This window comes from Anser brachyrhynchus (genome assembly GCF_964034855.1).
Source record: "Anser brachyrhynchus genome assembly, chromosome: 5".
In the NCBI taxonomy this organism is placed as follows: domain Eukaryota; kingdom Metazoa; phylum Chordata; class Aves; order Anseriformes; family Anatidae; genus Anser; species Anser brachyrhynchus.
The window spans coordinates 14,919,184-14,937,529 of record NC_137699.1 but is presented as its reverse complement, the minus strand read 5'-3'; the positions used below and the strand labels follow the sequence as shown (position 1 = coordinate 14,937,529).

The following is an 18,346-nucleotide window of genomic DNA, read 5'->3' as shown; positions in this document are numbered from 1 at the left end:
TCCTAATTTCATCAAAAATAATAGTAATAATAATGAAGTACTTGTTCACCACAGTATGGGCAGGCTAGAGTACATCCATTTACCAGACCAAAATATTTACCTACTGTAGCACCAGTTCACACCATACCTCAGAAAAAATATTAATCTATTTCTGAGCTGTATACATTGATATGTTGGATATTTTTTCCTACCACCCTCCCTTTTATCTGCCTGTAGGACAAATCTTTTCATCAGTCTGCTTCCATTGTGGTTTTATAGATATGTGAGAGCTGTTTGTGGCTACTTAAATATTTTATTAATCTGAAACTACTTCCTGTCATTGCACTGCAGAACAACAAAATTCTAAGGAAGGCATATACAATGTAAAGCTATGTTAATTTTGTACATTTGTCCAAATATTTCTACCTGACAATGTAATTTTCCTTTTGAAGTAAAAAAAAAAAAAAAAAAAAAAAACCATTTGGTACTAAATGAAAAGGTAATTAGTTAACCAACAGACCACAGATGTATGGTATCTGACAAGTTAATGTGAAAACCCAAATCTTTACATAAAAAAGGATGATTGGATTTGAATTCCAGGAGGCTCATTTCTTCTCTATTTGAATGCAACGTCTGAAGGAAAACTCGAGAGAGAACAATATGGTAGCTTTACAATTACCTTATAAGTAATAATAATTTGAGATATTATAATATTGCAGTTTCCCTTTGAAATTTCAAGAATTACAACAGCACTCATCACTAACCTCTGTACATCATATTTCATCGGTTATATATAATCCTTCTGAAAATGATGTGTGTAGATAATATACAGTACATTTTGACACAAGTCATGTTTTCTCAGTGGTGATTTAGTATCCCAAGCATAGATTATCACCTGCTTTCATTAACTTAGTGTGATCCACTGGATTTATTAATCGGCTCTAATAAAATTACTAGGTTCTTGCCTATTAAAAATAAATACATTCTTCATCAAATGTATAGAATACAAACATAGAAATATATTCAATATTAAAGAAAAAATATATTGGGAATGGAACATAAATGTAAAAAGATAAAAAGATCTGTTCTTTAAAATGAGGGAAAAAAACCTTTATACATATGCCTACACCACTGATACATTATTCACCTTCCATAAGAAATGAGAATAATCAGGGGACAAAATAGAAAAATGATACAAAAAGGCATCAGACATATCCACAGTCACAGTTTAACTTACTATTATATACAGAAAAGCTACAAAGATTATGGTTTCTCTAAAACTTTATCAACAAGATCATTCCAAAACTTTGGAAGTTTGTTGATAAAGTTTTAGAAAATAAGTTTTTGGAATGATCTTGTTGATAAAGTTCTAGAAAAGCCATAGAAGAACCCTAGAGAGAAAATTTACTCCTGGGCTGCATAAAGATCAGAATTCGGCCAAATGTTAGCACTAAAATTATGAGAGCCAGTCTGCCAAAGGAAAACAGGAGGTATGTTTCATCTTGCAATAATGCTTTAATAAATTTTAAATGAACTTCAAACATTTTATCTGACATCAGTATTTTATCTTTCACAAGGATGTTATGAACTACCTTTGGCAGCTGTACAGAAATGGGATGAGATTACTGTCTACAGACCAGATTCTTCTTTACATAAAAAATAGTGTATAATTTTATAATTAGTGTATAATTCTATAATTCCATAGTTACAGAAATATTTGCCACTTGGTATTAAAAGTATTAAGGTATTGCTTCAATGAAAAACTTTCTTAATCTATCCTGTCTTCTTTAATATAAATAAAATTTATTACAAAATAATTTAGCACATAATAATTTAAGCCTTATCAGTTAATCCAGCTTTATCAGTACAATAATTTTTGAAGGTTAGCTGAAGTTTTTCAATGACAGCACAAAATTCACATTCACCCATGTATTGTATATAGTGGTAAATATCATCATTGTTCAATTCCTACTCTGCTTTCAAGCAAAATTCGGGCAAAAGATGGTGCAATGGTTACTGATGAGACTGGGACTACTCTGACATTCTTTTCCTAATTCAGACATATGTTTAAACTGGATCACCAAAGGTGGTAAATGGCCATTATACATAGAAAAGCATTGTGCATATGGATTTTATTGTTCAGACTCAGTTTTCTATTTGTAAAATGGCAGTAGTAATTCAATGTATAATTTACTTCATCTTTTTACTTGTATACAATAGTCAACTGTTTGCACAGTGATAACTTGACACTGATACTTTCATAATAAAAGTAATATCAACAGTAATCTTCTGATGGTTAAACAAGTATTACTATATAATTGCAACTGAGGAACCACCTGCCGTATAAATACAGTTAGATATATGGTTAATTACTAAACAGTTTTCATTCCATATTTGGGAATTATAGACTCACAAGAATCTCTAAAGGTCCTCTGAAGATCTTCTAGTCCAACCTCCACTGCTTAAAGCAATTTCAATTAGAGCAGGTTGCCAAGGACCATGTTCAGTCATGTTTTAAGTATTTCAAAGGATGGAGACTCCACAGCCTCTCTCGGCAACCTGTGCTAGCATTTGACCACCATAGCAATACAAAAGTTTTCTTCTTATTTTTAAATGGAATTTTCTGTATTTCTATTTATGTCTATTGCCTTTTGTCTTTCCAGAGAACATCATAGAGAATAGTCTGGTTCTTTCTTCTTCCCTCCCTTCAGGTATTTATATATATTGATAAGATTGCCTTTGGACCTTGCCTTCACCAGGCTAAGTATTCCTAGCTTTCCTTGATGCAGACCAAGATGTTGTTGGCCCTGTCATAGGGCCCATGTTGATGTTCACAACATGCTGGCTCATATTCAATTTGGCATCCACTGGGACCCTCAGGTCCTCTTCAGCAAAACTGCATTCCAACCTGGTCCCCAGCCTGTACTGCTGCCTAGGTTTATTCAACCCAAGGTGTGTGATTTTGCATTTCCAGCTGTTAAATTTCACAAAATTCCTGTCAGACAACTTCTCCAGCCAGTTCAGATATCCCTGAATGGCAGTACAAGCATCTAATCTATCAATCATTCCTCCAGTTCCTCACCTGCACACCTGCTGAGGGTGCATTCTGTCAGATCATCCAGATTATTGATGAATATGTTAGATGGTATTGGACCCAGAACTGGCTTGTGGGGTACATCACTAATGACTGGCCTCTTGCTGGACTTGTGTATATCTAACTTGTTCACGTGTTTCCCCAAGCTGATATTCCTGTACCGAAGGTAAGTCTTTCCTGCAGACTTTCCCACTTGCCAGGGGACCAGGGCCCTATATCTAAATAATCTATTATTTTAAGCAAAATTACTTATATTCTATGCCCATAAATCTACTAAGCATCTACTAACAAGCATCTATATCATTATATATCCAGCCCCCTGGCCACATCTATGCATGCTATAAACAAACAAACAAAAAAGAATGAAATACAGCATAAGATATACACTCAAAGATTCACATTTAATAGATACTAACATCTTACTTCAAAGATTAAAATACAAATTACATGCAATATTAGAAAATACTCTAAGATACAGAACAGTAGTAGATAATCACTTAAGCTCAATTTCTGTGAGCCTGACAGGAATCATGCACCACTTCATAGAGAATAAGAAATAAATTGTCTTACCTTGAAAAGAAAGGACATTGTCACCTTTCTTTCCATTTTCAATTATCAGAAAAGAAACTTTTTTGGTAAGGAACATATGGTCATTCTGAGTTTGTCTCTTCCTTCTGTTGCTTCACAATTCCTTCACAAATGCCTTCAGCCTCAAGATCAAACACTAAAACTACCACTACTCAAGATCAAACATTAACCTGCCACTACTAAGGTGCCATATTAATGTTCAAAAGAAACACATTTTTTGGTTTACACAGAGAAAAGATAATTGAATGTTGAGCTCTTTAGAGCAAATTCCATGAAGCCAGGTTTCAAAGGTATCTATAATATTTTGAGGAAGTGCTATTAAAGTGAGAATTTTGTTTGTTTGTTTCTCCTACTCTCTCTAACATCACAGAATCCTATTTCCCAATCATGTTCCTATAATACAACAGTCACTGAAAATAAAGATTGGTCTTTCATCCATCATCAGCATAATATTTTCTTGTTACAACGCCTACTGGACTTCTACTGTATTTCAACAGCCTGTTGGTGTCTCAAAACTTTAAGTTAATTTCTTGACCCTTTAATTTCTAATTCTGATTTAGCTCTGCTCTCTGTTAGTTTGACAAGATGTGTCACTACCTTCTATTTTCTGCTTTATAAATGCTATGTCTCAGTCTGATGAGATCATCTTTCCACCATTTCTACAGCAAAGACTGCATGATTGAGTAAGGAAAAATGGTCTCATCCATCTCCATTTTTTATTTAAATGAAACTAGATACCTTATTTTCACAGTCCTGCTCATCCCTCACAGAAGTAACAAGGTCCAATTATTTCATGTTATACATTTTCACAGACAAGTTAGAAAAAATAATCCTTTATATTATTGGACCCTGATGGGTGTTGACTGAGAATTAATCACTTGGGTTTTCCTTCCCCATGCATATCATTACAAATTTGTGTACTTGTGAAATAGATTGTGTTCTGCAAATTCATGTAGTTATCCAGAATTCTCTAAATAACATGATTTTCCAGCAGTTAGTGCAGGGCAGCTTCCTTGTTTCATAATGATTCTATCCCGAAAAGAGTTGGACTACTATACAGAGTAGGTCAGAGTACCACACTTATGAGACTTGGTTGGGCTTATACTTCAAATAGTCACAGTTACAGAACATGGCATAAAAAGTGCACAGATATTTCTCTTATACCTGGGGGGATAGAGATTAAAATTTGTTTTCTATACTGTAATTCTGAGAAGGACTTCTAGTACATTCATTGAAGTGAGTTCACTCAGCACTGAACTAAGAATTTTGGAAATGTTTTAGGTTATTTTTTCTTTCTTAATCATGACATTCATGCACTCACATGAAGAAGTGCCTTGCACATATGAACCGCTACATAGCTTTTAGAGATGGAGTTTCCCGCAATGTAAAACTGACAAAGACAAGTCGATAAAACATTTGTTAATCATGGCATAGGATACAGCTCAAACTTCAGGCAGTTTTTCAGTGATGTTCCTTTTATTCTGCCATTGCCTTAAACTGCCTGATTTTTATTTTTATGTTTTTGGAGGTGGTGGGGACTAGTTCTCCCTAGTTCTCACTTCTCAGTGATATTTGCTATATAAAGTCTCAGCTACTACTCCATCCCTAAAAGAAAAAAAAAAAAGTAATGACACCACAGTGGTAGTTAACTTTCGCTGCTATGAACAACACTTTTTCAATTCATTCTCTAGTGTCTTGCATTCGGTGGAATCATCAACACCTGTGCAGAAATGAACGTAAGTGTACACTGAACCCAAATCAGAGTAAGAACATTTTAAACCTGCCCTACACAGGTGTAAAAGATGTTACAAGGCAGAGTAGAAATGACTGTATTTAATTATGGGGCTATCCAATCACAGCCAGGAATGCATTGGCTTCCAAAAGATGACCACAGCAGGAGAGCCTCCCCCTCATCCTTGCTGTGGAAGCCACATGGTCCAAACAAATGGGAAGGAGCACCACCAGCTGATTCAGAGTGCCCTCTTCTAGGCACAAAAGGTTTCCTCAGAGGAAATCTCACATCATGTTCAAATCTGTCCCTTCAGCTTCCAAATGTAACAGGAACAGCTTGAGATGCACTGGCTTTGCGATAGACTGGGAAACAGGACACTGCAGCAGAGCTTACTGGTTGTAAAAGCTTTTAAAGGATGTTTTACATATACTGTTTGCATGAAATTGCAGTGTATAGACTAATGCTATTTTAAGTCATTTTTTGCTCACTAAAACTAAATCAAAATATGACACATTCTGAAATATGAATGTACACACTTGTGCTTACATCAAAATAACTAAAGATATGAGTCATTACTGGGTTTCATACAGATTTATATCTGGCCCTAAGTTGTCCTCACGTACCCTGTGACAGCTGCTATTCAATTTTAAGAGGCAATAGAGATGAAACTTCTGGACACAGTAAAAAGACATATCATAGTTACTATTTACATATGCAGAAACAGAAACTATTTTCCACACTGAGATTTATAAATTCAAATGATTTCATTTATCTGGACAGGACAATATTTAGTTTTATTCAGAATGCGTTAAAAAAAAAAAAAAAGTGGCTAAGCCAGAAAGATTTTATACTTAAGTGGCTTTAAAAACAAGCTTTGTTTCATTATATACTCATTATCATATCGTTATTAAATGTTTACATATTATTATATATTTATATATCATTATTATATATTAATTATCAATGCAACAATCTAAGTCATCTGATATACTCGTATACACTCAGAATTCACAAACATCTAAAATTTTAGTCCACAGCTAATTGATGCAAGAAAGATAATTCTTCATGTCATAAATATACGGATATAGATAAATGATATTCAGGCATGTAATACCCTACAATCAGATTATCCTGAGGTTACAGTAATTGCTATTATATTTTACCACTGTCTTGAAAACAGAATTTGAGTATCATAGTAGGATGATGGAATAAAAAGGATTGTATTACCCCTCTGTTAAAGCAGTGTATACTTAGGATTAAAGATGTGTGGAAACATGTTTTGCAATTTCTGAATATAAGACAGGTTCCTATTTCTGAGGAAGGAATCACGTTATCATTGCTGCTAAGATATGACTAGAATTAAAAACAAAACAAGCAAGCAAATCAACAAGCATACAACAACAACAAACAACTGAAAGCCTGTAACTTAAACTTTTACTGAAATATCTCGTCCTTATTTTCATTTGCAGGTTTAAAGATTTATTTCTTTGTATTTCCTACAAATCAATCCACGTGTACTAGAAATAGCATACATCAAGCAAACAACAGTCTAAAAATCAGTTTTCTCAAAAACATTTGATCCAAAAATGATTCCTAACTGGATCGAGTCAGTATATCTTATCTTCTATATAAGCCATTCCCAGGCTACATTACACAGCAAGGTGCCATGTGGCTCTCCATATTTTGTAATACGCATTTCAGAGTGGCATATCAAGGCATATTTTTCAAACATCTCAATTTCCCACCCTCCAGAGACTCATTTCAATTAAAAGATACTTCTCACTGACATAGATCAACCAAGATAAGGTAGAGAAAGCACAGAAGACATCATAAAGTAACATTGAACACTTCTGGTTGAAAAGCCAATTATTTGTTTTTAATCAGTATTTATTAATTTCAGTATCCTTGTAGAGTATAGATTAGGTTAAACAAAAGAGAAAAGCTTTTTTTTTGTTTGTTTTTTTTCTCCCTTAGAACCTACTGGATTACTTTCCCTTCCATGTTCTTCTCCTCTTCCCAGATTCACCTATGAACAGAATCCTTCCTAAGAGGGTCAAAACACAAATCTGAGCTCCTTTTAAAAATTAAAAATAACCTGACAAATGAAGTTACCAGACACATAAAGGTAAAGGAAAAAATAGCACACAAACTATAACAACCATAATAAGGACTACAGCGGCTTCGTATACAAAAGATAAAAGATTTTATCAAGCCTTTGTCCTTGAGTTTTCACAGAGGTGAATTACTATTTCAACAGTTTGTCACCTCCTAATCATGATGTTTTCATGATGCAGACGAACTGAGGATTAGACTTAACTGCCCCTGGAAAAAATGAACCTGAGAAAAAGATCAGCATGCATTGCATTGATCCCCGAAGCACTCAGCAGAAAATGAACATATATTGACCAATGAGTGGAATAATGGCTTTGTTGACAAGCTCTGTGAAGTTCTGTCTTTGCAACTAAGTGGATGGAGAGATAAAAAGACCAACATATGATGAAAATCATCTCCCTATCACCTCTTTTCACTGCCTGTCTTACACAATCATCCGCCTTCAGCCACACACATGGACAGCTGGCCTCAGAGGAAGGATGGCACATCACTTGTGAACACAATGATTTCTTTGCTTTTCTGGTCACAGATGATAGGAAAGCACTTCTCGCTTCAGAAAATGGCCCTATCACTTTCTGTAATAATTAATAACACCCCTCTTGGCATCTTAATTAAATTCAGATCAAGTCAGGAAATCCACAGTGGACTCATGGTCTCAATTTATCCTTGCAATATTGTAAAGTCCCCTGAGTATTATATAACTGCCAACATGTGAGTTGTATGCAACTCTTCTAAATACACACATTGCATAAGAAAAGCAAAAGAATAAATCACTGTTGAAGACAGATACAAAGCAAAAAGGGAAGAAAGTATGACAAGTGGTTCCAAAGAGTACATGGAATAAAAGAGAAAGATGACTCTACATTTAAATAAATTTAAGATAGTCTTAAACTAAATTTTGGAAGGATTAGAAATTGTATCAAATGCATTAAAATATAACAACTCAGAAAGAAAATAACAGATTTAACTTTTGTTTCAATCAGTCATAGTACTCAACAGTACAATGATACAGTCTATATAATACTGCACCAATGGAAAATACATGCTGTGGAGAGAGCTTGCAGCAGTGAAAGCGAGACAATCTTGTAGTGGATAAAACTTTTAAACTCTACATTGTTAGTTTGCATACAGTCCATTAATCAGGAGTGTAGGTGTTAGTGATATTCAATGCTGAAGTGGCTGGGCTGTGCACACTGGAAACCCATACAGGGAACATTACATGCTGATGCTAAGAAAGGAGATCATTCTGTCCTCTTATTTCAGTCTGTCCTACAGTTCTTTATATGAACCTAAGCAGATTCAGCTGGAAAACAAGAACATTATATTCTGATAACAATAATAATAATTATTATTATTCCTGACTTTGATTTGTTTTTGAAAATGGCAAAAGCCAAACTCTCGGAAAATATTTGAAATAGAGGGGAAAAAAAAGTTCAGTACCTTTATATAATCTATTGGCTCAGGCATATATTTGTTTGATTACAGTACATGAAAGATCAAAATATAATGGTATGCTTGCTTTTCTTCATAAAGAAAAAAAAAATACTGCTGGGGTGTAAAAAGACAAAAAGAAATAATAAGTGTTTTTTTTTAATGTATTTTAAAAATGTATTTAAAAACAAAAAAAAAGGATTAACTTCACCATTAATTTGTTCCATTTCCCTCGTACTGCCTGAAACACTCATTCCTACTACATCCTGTCTCACTGTCTAAATTACACTGTCTAAATTACATACTTATGACATAATATTAGAACCAGACACCTTCCCCTGATAGGTAACTTTCAGATACAAATAACGATTCTTCTTTTATAGCAGTAATATGTTCATTCTTCTGATATGCTTTTACAGTGTTAACTCTAAATCAGCAGTAAGGTGTCTCCTCTTGCTCTCAGAACAATGTAAGAAATGACCATACATCTACACACAATTCTGCCATTATCAAGACTTCTTTACAAGGTAAATTGGAAATCAAACCAATTCCATGTTCAAAAAATTACTTTCCCTACTGAGTCTTTTTTTTTTTTTTTGATACAGATGCCTGTTCACATACAGTAACACAAGGCATGCATGTCTATATGGATTCAACTTTCAATTAACAACTAGTTGTCCTAGGTCCATTATTAAAACTTTGACAAAAGGTAAGGAACAATGAAAAAAGTCACTAGGAAAAGAATATTGGATTTTTTTTATTATTAATAATATGGTAGAGAAATACTAAAAATGGTAAATAAATTTTAAGATTCTTCTAAAAATGCTTGATCTCCTCATCACACTTCAAAGAAAAAAAAAATCACAATAGAGTGATGCAGTCATGTTCCTACATTCAGCTTAATTTTCTAACTTTGCAGAGGAAATCAGATATAAAATATAAATACCTGTAACTTCACAGAATGCTAATTTGTAGAGTTCATATCTATTCATGAATACTTGTTTGTGCATGTGATATTATATATGAAAGTACCTATAGAAATACATATCAACACTTGTTCTTCAATGATACTGAGTAAAATTAATGAAGCTGTTCTTTCCGTATGCTCAGATGTTTAATTCACATGTAGGTATTATATATCCATGTATATGAAGTTGAGAAAAATATTGGTAACTTCTACAAAGGATAACGAAGACTCCTAAAGTTGTAACAAGATTTGCACCTGAAGAAGTTTGGAAGGTACAATTTTCTAATGTAAAGACATACACGCAAGAAAATAAATATTTTTTAAAATTATGAAAGGCAATTTAAATCATCTGAATAATCTAAATAAGGAAAAGGAAAAAAAAAAAGAAAAAAAGAAAAAAAGGCCGGGAAATACTTTTCCATATACTACTGAGTACATTCATCTGTGTTTAGCATTTTCAATTCTAAGCATCAATGCTGACTATATCACTGAGTCAAATATTGTGGCTAGATATCTAATTGCTGAATAACTGCATGGCTCGATACATCTGTGTTCATTAAGATGAAATCAAGAATAATCAACATTCCTGTCTGTGCAGCAAACAAACTGCTACTGGAATTATGGAGGTTTTTAAGTCTTAATAATCTCTCAAGCTTCCATACAGCATTGTAGGTTACCAGTTCTTTTGCAGGGCTTCTTCTGAGGTATCAGATCAGACACGGCTAGTGAAACTGAATCAAGAGACTGAGAAATGTTTCTTGATTTTGTGTGTATGAAATGAAAAGAACACATTCCTACCATATCTTTGTCCTTGTTGTTGTTTTAATATTAAAATAATGAGCAGAATTGAAAGTATTACCACTGAAGCTTGAATCACTGATTTTGCATACCTAGAAATATCACTACAAAATGACACAGAGACAAAAAAGCATAACAAGTGCATCTCCAGTACCACACTTAAGCACTTTGGCTAGATCTAACCCATTATCTATTTATTGCATGTATCCTTACGTATCACTGAATGACTCACAGAGCTAAAATAATAATTGTAAAAATATCTGAATTTTATGCAGGATTGACAGCCCTGGAGACTTGTCTTCTCTTTATTCACAGAGCAGAAATGGTATAAGTAGCTGTACTACAAGCTTTTGCTCACCATCACACACTTTGAGAGATTATTGTTAAAGGTAAATGACTTCTCATTTTATAGTATGATGCCTACAGCCTAGAGTCATCTCTGGCCTCTTTTGCAGGCTTGATAAGCACTTCCATTTCAAACTGAATTTCAAAGAAATTAAGGAAAACTTGAACCTGTGTGAAGGAGGAGAAACAATTCCTTGTTGCGCTGAACTGAGATACACTAGGTTCTAGGCACCTAAATTAGCAGTCATCTTGTACAAAAAGAAATCCTTTAATTCTCAGCTGAGATCATAAAAGGAAGTCAGTCAACTAATACTGCAAGAAATACTGCAAGAAAATAAACTGATTATATCCATTTTGTAAACAAGTGGAAGACCTAAGAACCAGCATAGGCATTTTATCAGTGTTAGTTCAACTAACCAATCATGTATATTGAAGACATAATATCTGGTCAATTCCTAACTCTGTTAGGTAAATATGTGAATTTGGTTCAAAACTTTATTAAGGATTTTAATCAGATCAAAGGGAGTGTAATAAAACAGCAGTGAAAGCCCAACTTCATTTCAATCAGCTAATACAGTAAAGTCTTACAAGTGTGCAGTAATCTTTAACAATACAAATTTAAGTTTCTTCTCTTTTGCAACTGTGCTAAAGTCAAAATATCATTCAGAGTTAGACAGGGAAATTGCCTGGTATCACTCTGCTAAAATTGTGGACATAATGGTGTTCTGAAGAAAATACCTTTTCACCATTCCTAAAACTGAAAATGAATCACTACAAAAACATTTCTAGAGAAAATGCTGCCATGTTTATCTATTTCAAGATAAAACTTTGACTAATATAAGTATTTCAGAAGCATACATCCATAATAGATGCAAAGATACACAACATCACCTTTCTGTAAAAAGCTCTTATTAAGATTAAACTTGCCCCTGTGGCAAATGTGAAATTATTTAATTATAATACAAATTATCTAAATTGAATAACTTCTATTTCACTCACTTGCATGGTGCTAAGAAGCTCATTAAATTCAATTAGTAGTAATGTACGGCTGTCATGTTTCCTTTCTGAACCACAGAATTATATTAAAGTTCTTCAATTATTTCCCTGTAGAGCATCATTAATACAGCATACCATACAAAAGAAAAGCTTCAAAGATTCTTAAAGATCTACTTACTTTTCCTTTGGTTTTTAGACATTCAGTCTCAAAGAAAAGAAACATTAATGGAAACGTGATAATGCATTAAGTAGATCCAAAACAAAAGTACCTCGTGATGAAGAACAACAACAGGCAAAAATCAAAAACTGTCAACAGATATATTAATGCCAACAATACAGCAGAATGTTGCTCCTTGACAAAAATTGAATCTGTGATGATTTGTTGGCAAGAACTCACTTTTTTTTGATCTTCATTGTACATGAATAGGTATCAAAATGCTAAAGAATTTTAGTAACCTATATTTCACTGTGCATTAATTAAATCAAACTTTAAACTGACCTGATACCAAAACCCTTTCATAGCAATAAGCTTATATGGATAAGGTTATTGTTATAGTGTTTATATGCCTACAGACAAGATGACTTTAAATGTAAAAGTTTCCATTACACACGCACAACAGGTCTGCAATGTCTTGTTCACCGTTAGCTACTGAAGAACAGAAGCTCTTTCACTCTTTGCAGCAGAGACACTTCAGCAGAAGTGAAGAAGACATAAGAACAGAAATATTAACTTATTCTATTTTTTTTTAATATATTTAAAGTTGCATTTCAGTTTGAAAAAACTTGAGCAAGTATTATATACACTGATGCACAGCTTTGCGAGATCAAAAGAATCTGATGACACTCAGGAGTGTTGCAAATAGTTCAATGGCACCTGTTTGGCACCTCCAAATTGTAAGCTGGCAATGTAACATCATTTTTCCTGGCATTCTAGATGCCAAGTAAAAATGACTGTCTGGTCTGCCATTGAGCTCAAAAGAGCAGCAAGAGACATGCGCAGATTCCCCACGGGTAGTTCTGCATTGACATGGTTGCCCTCTCTTTCCCAATTATATGAAACAACCCAGAGCATCCTATGTCGTAGAGAAGGAAAAAGTATAGGTGTTTGAGAGAGGAATGATTGAATAAATAAAATAGAATAGTAGAATAGACCAGTATCTGGAACTAAAAAGGGCCTTAAGATATACGAGGCAGTCTTGTATTTGATCTTGTTTGATTAATAAATTATAAGCCGAGGGAAGAGGAGCTCTTGGTGAATTACATATGCCAATAAGAGGAAAATATTATGTCTCTTTAAAGTTTCATCATCCAGACACTAAAGATTGTTTAGTTTGTATAAACTACTAATGTTGGAAAACAAGACAATATGCCATTTATTTCTTTCCACTGTACATATGAAGTTGATCTTGTTCAGGTCAGTCGATTGTCTCTTTTTTTTTATTTTTTTATTTTTTTTTTATGGTCATTTTGTTTCTGGTTTGTGCCCCAATTCTTCATGCATTTAGTTCACCATTTTGTCATGGATGAAAATTTACATTACATGGATACCGGTATAATTTTTCTTGTGTGTTTTGAAGCAAACTTGAGGATTTTAAACTTCTCAGAAATATGCATCCCAGATGTAGAACAGGTTTGTCCAACCATGTGTTTATAATGGAGGGGAAAGGTAATGTCATAAAAGAGCTCAGAACAAGCAGAGTTCTCACTATATTAAAAGAAAAGACAAGTGAAACCAAACATACGTAAGGCATACTCCACTTCCACAAATGCTCAGTTGAATCATCAGTCAAAATCGAACACGAAACAAAGACCTTTTCGATCTTGCTTCTTCTCTGCACATCTCTGGATCACTGAAACTGTTGACCAAGCACATTATCAGTGCAGTGTTTTTGAGGAACTCTCATGTTAAGGGACTCATAGAGTCCCCCCCAGCTGTTTCTTACAAGCTTAGGGGAAAATATCTCTGGACAGTTTCCAAGAGAAGAACTTAAAGCATTTCTTTTTTTCTCTCTCTCTCTTTTTTTCCCCCCATATATATACGTAAGTGCCATCACATTAGAAAAAAGGGCATTACACTGAGACAATCAGGTCATGGCTGGATGAGAGGTTGAACAAGTTTTGTATGCTCTCACAAACTCTTCTGTTAATCTCACAGTCCCCTACCCTGTCTTTTTCAGCCTCTTCTTTCAGTTCCTGGTACCATTTCAAAGTTAAGAAGGAAGGGTAAGAAATTTTGAAGAGATGCTTAATGGATCTAGAGTAGAAAATGAAAGACAGGGAAAATGTGTTTCATTTGGAAACCCTACCACTGCACCTGAAGGGAAAAATGCAAAATACAGTCCTTCTGTTTCATCCTAGCCACAAGCTACTGCAAACCTCTGTTTATGGATGTATCAATCCATTTTTACTATAACCTAACTTTGTGACTATGTTGCTCTCCTCTGACTCTTCGAGAAGCTAAAATGCTTGTGGAATTTTCACAGAATCACAGAATCGTCTAGGTTGGAAGAGACCTCCAAGATCACCCAGTCCAACCTCTGACCTACCACTAACAAGTCCTCCACTAAACCATATCACTAAGCTCAACATCTAAATGTCTCTTAAAGACCTCCAGGGATGGTGACTCAACCACTTCCCTGGGCAGCCCATTCCAATGCCTAACAACCCTTTCAGTAAAGAAGTTCCTCCTAATATCCAACCTAAACCTCCCCTGGCACAACTTTAGCCCATTCCCCCTTGTCCTGTCACCAGGCACGTGGGAGAATAGACCAACCCCTACCTCGCTACAGCATCCCTTAAGGTACCTGTAGAGAGCGATAAGGTCGTCCCTGAGCCTCCTCTTCTCCAGGCTGAACAAGCCCAGCTCCCTCAGCCGCTCCTCGTAAGACTTGTTCTCCAGACCCCTCACCAGCCTCGTCGCCCTTCTCTGGACTCTCTCCAGCACCTCGAAGTCCTTCTTGTAGCAAGGGGCCCAAAACTGAACACAGTACTCGAGGTGCGGCCTCACCAGAGCCGAGTACAGGGGGACAATCACTTCCCTAGACCTGCTGGCCACACTGCTTCTTATACAAGCCAAGATGCTGTTGGCCTTCTTGGCTACCTGAGCACACTGCTGGCTCATATTCAGCCGACTATCAACCAGTACTCCCAGGTCCTTCTCTGCCAGGCAGCTTTCCAACCACTCATCTCCCAGCCTGTAGCGCTGCTTGAGGTTGTTACGCCCCAGGTGCAGGACCCGGCACTTGGCCTTGTTGAATTTCGTGCAGTTGACCTCAGCCCATCGGTCCAGCCTATCCAGATTCTCCTGCAGAGCCTTCCTACCCTCAAGCAGATCGACACACGCACCTAACTTGGTGTCATCTGCAAACTTACTGAGGGTGCACTCAATCCCCTCATCCAGATCATCGATAAAGATATTGAAGAGGACTGGCCCCAGCATTGAGCCCTGGGGGACTCCGCTAGTGACCGGCCTCCAACTGGATTTGACTCCATTCACCACAACTCTTTGGGCCCCAGCTATCCAGCCAGTTTTTAACCCAATGAAGCGTACGCCAGTCCAAGCCAAGAGCAGCCAGTTTCTTGAGGAGAATGTTGTGGGAAACGGTGTCAAAAGCCTTACTGAAGTCAAGGTAGACCACATCCACAGTCTTCCCCTCATCCACCAAGCGCGTCACTTTGTCATAGAAGGAGATCAGGTTCGTCAAGCAGGACCTGCCCTTCATAAACCCATGCTGACTGGGCCTGATTGCCTGGTTGCCCTGTAAATGCTGCGTGATGACACTCAAGATAATCTGCTCCATGAGCTTCCCTGGCACTGAGGTCAAACTAACAGGCCTATAGTTCCCCGGGTCTACCCTCTGGCCCTTCTTGTAGACGGGCGTCACGTTTGCTAGCCGCCAGTCGACTGGGACCTCCCCTGATAGCCAGGACTGCCGATAAGTGATGGAAAGCGGCTTGGCCAGCTCCTCCGCCAGTTCTCTCAGTCCCCTCGGGTGGATCCCATCCGGCCCCATCGACTTGCGTACATCCAAGTGTTGTAGCAGGTCGTCAACCATTTCCTCATGGATAGTGAGGGCCACATCCTGCTTCCCATCCCCTTCCACCAGCTCAGGGTACTGGGTATCCAGAGGACAACTGGTTTTGCCGCTAAAGACTGAGGCAAAGAAGGCATTAAGCACCTCAGCTTTTTCCTCATCCCTTGTAACTAAGTTTCCCCCCGCGTCCAGTAAAGGATGGAGATTCTCCTTAGTCCTCCTTTTGGTGTTGATGTATTTGTAAAAACATTTTTTGTTATCTTTAACGGCAGTAGCCAGATTTAGCTCCAGATGAGCTTTGGCCCTTCTAATTTTGTCCCTGCACAGCCTCGCAACATCCTTATAGTCCTCCTGAGTGCCCTGCCCCCTTTTCCAAAGATTATAAACCCTCTTTTTTCTCCTAAGCTCAAGCCACAACTCTCTGTTCAGCCAGGCCGGTCTTCTTCCGCGCCAGCTCGTCTTTGGGCACGTGGGAACAGACCGCTCCTGAGCCATTAAGATTTCCTTCTTGAAGAGTGCCCAGCCTTCCTGGACCCCTCTGCCCTTCAGAACCACCTCCCAAGGGACTCTGCCAACCAGTGTCCTGAACCAGTGTCTCTCTTCAATATTATCACTGCCAGCCTGGACTATCAAAAGTGGATAGTAGTCAGAGGGGCAAACCAGGTTGGGAAGCTTTCTAGCAACATCCCTGACCCTGGCCCCAGGGAGGCAGCAGACTTCCCTATGGGTAGGGTCAGGCCGACAAATATGGCCCTCTGTCCCCCTGAGAAGGGAGTCGTCTACAACAATTACCCTTCTGTCTTTCTTGGTGGAGGCAGTCTTGAGGCGTGGAGTCGACCTCCTCGCCCTAGGTATCCTCCTGGGTAGACTTTCTACCTCATCTTCACCCACCAGTCTCTCAAGCTCTAGGGCCTCAGACCTGTTGTGTACGCGCACCTGGGAAGGTGGGGGCAGTAGGGGGGGGCGTCGCCTGCGAGGTCGAGCAGGGACCTGTCTCCATTCCTTCTTAACTCCTATTTTACACTTACAAATTAGGTTAGTATTTCGGATAAAAAGCTCACCATTTCTTCTTGCTCTAATGAGTAATTTAAAATCCAATGAAGAAGAATCATTGCTGAAAGCTCCCAGGAATGATCTTAAGATGACTTAAAAGAAAATTTTAGACCTCATAGCTCAACAGTAACTGAATTGACTGAATGGAATGAAGACTACTTCAGGTTGAAGTATTGGATCAGCCCATACATGCTTTGTCAAAATAAATAAATAAATAAATAAATCCTCCTCTGTCATTTCCTTCCAAGTCTTTCCATACGAGTTCAGTTTTCTGTGACCTCGTTCTAGCTTTAACACAACAGACGTGTATAATGTTAGTTTGGAATTTTCTGAAACCTTCCATGCTACAGGAAAGAACTGTGACAAATCACGTAGCCTCAAACCATGCAAGACATGAAAGGTAAAACTGCAGAAAAAGGTAAAATAGAAGAGAGTAGAATTGTCAGCAGCTCATGGAATCAAGAGAAAAAAAAAAAAACAAGGGTATAAAAACAGTACAGGAATCTTGCTTGCACGCTCTTCATGTAGAGCAGAAGTCATCCAGACTGATCCAGAAAATCTAACACTGTTTCTACCGGACCTTTTCTTATTTCATCTACACAGATTATACCAGTCTCTCCATAGCTTTACTTCCTACAGAGCCTCCAGTGACAAACATTTTCATCAGACAACACATCATAATTTAATACATTTTTTATAATAATTGGATCATATTTGATGAATCTTGTACTGTATTTTTACACATTAATTTAAGTTGGTATAGTATAAATACTTAAATGCACTTCATGATTTGAGCCAACACCAACACAATGGTGCAACACTAAATGTACAAGAATAACAATGTAAAAACTACAGCACTGGTGTACCCTTTCTTTATTCCTTATTTTTTTGGTCCTGAAGTACTAGATTAAAAACGTACTAGAGGAAGAAGAACAAAGATGAATGTTTGTTCTTACTCTAAAACATAATTTCATAGTTATTTTAATAGGTGTGAGTTTCCATATTTTGCATTCTGCTCTTCACTTTCAGTGAAACTAACAAAAGACATTATGAAAACTCAGATTGCTTATTTGGACAAAACATATAGGCTATTTAGATGGTCAGTAACTCCCTTCTGTTGTCAGAAGACAAAGGATTATGATTTCCTTCTGTATAATAGCTTTTAAATTGTGAGAATGTTATCATGCTCTTTAAAAGGCAGAAGCAAAAGGGCTGGA

At 36.7% G+C, this 18,346-nt stretch overlaps 1 protein-coding gene across 11 annotated transcripts in view; it reads right to left on the bottom strand.

Moving 5' to 3' along the window:
- LRRC4C (leucine rich repeat containing 4C) overlaps positions 1–18,346 on the bottom strand; it is a 515,374-nt gene that overhangs the window by 218,668 nt on the left and 278,360 nt on the right. The window lies entirely within an intron of this gene.